The 2,759-nt window shown below is 41.5% G+C and overlaps 1 pseudogene; it reads right to left on the reverse strand.

The window, feature by feature from the left end:
• Positions 1-867: 867 nt before the first annotated feature.
• On the reverse strand, positions 868-2,078 carry LOC123818069 (annotated as a pseudogene).
• Positions 2,079-2,759: the final 681 nt, after the last annotated feature.

Consider the following 2,759-nt stretch of genomic DNA (forward strand, 5'->3'; position numbering starts at 1 on the left):
TTTAGTCTACTTGGCCATTTAACTCAGTCAGCAAAAATGCATGAAGCCCTGACTTTAGCGTTGTCAACTTCTGTGGTGTAAATGCTTCCATCATAGTTAATTTCATGCTATTAGTATAATGTTTACTATCAAATTAGAAGAGACAAGAAGCAGCATACCATTCTGTAGCTTTTCTACCATATAGACTCTGTAGATGTCAATAACCTCAAGAGCCTTTTTGATAGCAAAATATATGGAAATAGTTAGGACGTAATGAGGTTTGTTTTTAACACAATTTATTTCATTGTAAGTTTATAGGATCTATTTGGTAATATTGGCTGTGTTTAGCAATCAGCTCACAAAATTTCTGAAAATTTAACAACCAGCTCACCTGAGCTGGCATGAACCAGCACCAGCAGACCACTGTGTAGCCATATGGGAATAGAGAAATTTGGATCTATTATTTATAGTATAGGGCAGAACAAATTCCAAATGCATCAGAGACATAAACATGAAAATAAAATGAAACCATAGATGTACTAGGAAGGCTGTGGACAAATTCCTCTATAACCTGGGAGCGAGGACAACTTCCTGAACCATGGCTCAAAATCCAGAAGCATGAAGGAAAAGAGATTGTATTAGCTTCATAAAATGAACTGAGAACTACTGTTTCTTTTTACATTTTCTGGAACAACATACATAATATAGGATTTGTGTTTTTGAAAACTGGATAGAGTCCATTTTAAAAGCATCCAGGTCTAGAGATCTTTGGATAATGTTTTATTTGCTGTTTTTTTGTTTGTTTGTTTGTTTTGCCATTGATCAGATTTCTATTTCAAATTAGCTGTCCAAGGTGATTTGACCTTTATGGAATAAACAAATTTAAGTTTATGCCTTAGGCTTCTTTTCTTCTGTAGGGGGGTTTCTTCTCAGCTGCCTTTTTTCCCCCACCAACAGCTTTGTATGCTTTGTTATGCCAACAGACTCCTTTCCTTCCTTTCCTACCATGGGCATCTTGTCTGGAATCCCCTTCTCATCTGATCTGGCTTCTAGTGCTGCTCTTGCTTAATCCACTTGGAGCCTGTGGTTCTTGGCCTGGAGAAGAATGGTGTTCCTGTGCATGGTTTTTGCATATGGGTTTAGTTTCAACATAATTCTCAGATTTTTCAGTGGCTTCTTCTTCAGGACTCTGTGACGAATCTTTTTGCATGGTGCACGGAGGGTTCTTTAGATCTCTGGGCTTTTCAAGACTGCTGAGGTCCGCACTGAGCATCTTGTGCATGGGAATGTTGTATTGATAGTTACTCTTGAGGAAGGCAGCTTTACGCCAAGTACCATTACAGATCATCTATTTGTGGAAAGCACTTTCAGTCCAAATGCAGACACGGCTACATGCCCACTAGGAGCAAGTTTCAAAAAGTTCAGTTTGCTCATATTAAGCAGAGTAATTCCAGGAATGTTCCTGAAGGCTTTGGTGATACTGTTGTCCTCATTGTACATGATGCAAGGTCCTTTGCACTGGATATGACGACAGTGTCTCCTTTTGCCTTTTCCAGCTGTCATTTGCTGAGAGGCATAAACCTTTTTGACATTATTCCAGGCCTGAAGTTTTTTAAGAAGCAAAACTGTCTCCTCGGTTTTCTTGTAGCCTTTAACTTTGTCTTCAACGACCAGAAGAAACTTAGGAACTTCCACAATACTATGATCTTTATAAATGACCAGTGATGGTAACATCGAGGCAGCCAAGACAGGAGGACAGAACAGACAGGTGTTGCTTCTGAGCTGTGTTCATTCTGCAGGGCCAACGGCACCAGATGTAAACATGTGGCCCACATGACACATATGTCTAAAAGCACCCTGGCTGGACGATGAGTCCCACCACCTCCAACTCTGGGAATTCAAGCCACTGCTCTGCTAATTCATTGATAGCAGTGAGCTGTGTGTCTGCTGTTTTTGCACAAGTTGTTGTGAAAAAAGATTACAATATCTGGTCAAATGGGGGCCTTGAACTCAGCAGGCAAAGTGTCATTGTCTCCGGATGATTCCCCCTATCTGGAGTACACTGATGTCAGTGGACGAGCACCCACCATGGCGTGGACAGGAGAGGCCACACGCCCCTCAGCCTGATGGCTCCCACAGGAGAAGACTGGAGTTTTAATGGCCAGTTGAATTTCTTGTGAGCCTATAAGGGGGGACCCCCAAAAACTAGAATTTATTTTTTAAAAACTGTGTATTTATTCTTACATCTTTAAACTTTAGTCACCTTCAAAGTACTCTCCATTTGATGCAATATACCTAGAGAGCCATTTTTTCCATGGCTCAGAATGGTTTTTGAACTCATTGACTTTGACGCCTTTTAGTGCTTCTGCCATTTTTTGTTTCACCTCTTCCACATTGGCAAACATTTCCCTTTGAGGACTTTTTTCATCCTGGGAAATAAGAAAGCATTGCTTGGGGCAAGATCAGGTGAATCGGGAGGTTGAGGCATGGGGCTCATGCCATTTTTATGCTGTTTTTTTGTAGGGGGGTCAAAAACTACGAAACACTCAGTGCAGTGTGGGCAGGTGCCCTCATAAATCATCCATCGTGAAATGGTCAAAGGAGTTAAAAGAGTATTAAAAAAAATGTGCTGAAGCTGAATGTAGCCTCTCACGACAACGCCAGCTAGTCCACTGACACAGGTTCCTAGAACACTCACCTAGTGGGGGAAGCCTGTACTACAAAGGGCCCCCCCCCCTCCACAAGATAGTTCTGGTTGTTTTGGGTTCCCCTCATATTTT

The sequence above is a fragment of the Phyllostomus hastatus genome, unplaced genomic scaffold, assembly GCF_019186645.2.
Source record: "Phyllostomus hastatus isolate PE091 unplaced genomic scaffold, TTU_PhHast_1.1 phas_contig_254, whole genome shotgun sequence".
Lineage (NCBI taxonomy): Eukaryota > Metazoa > Chordata > Mammalia > Chiroptera > Phyllostomidae > Phyllostomus > Phyllostomus hastatus.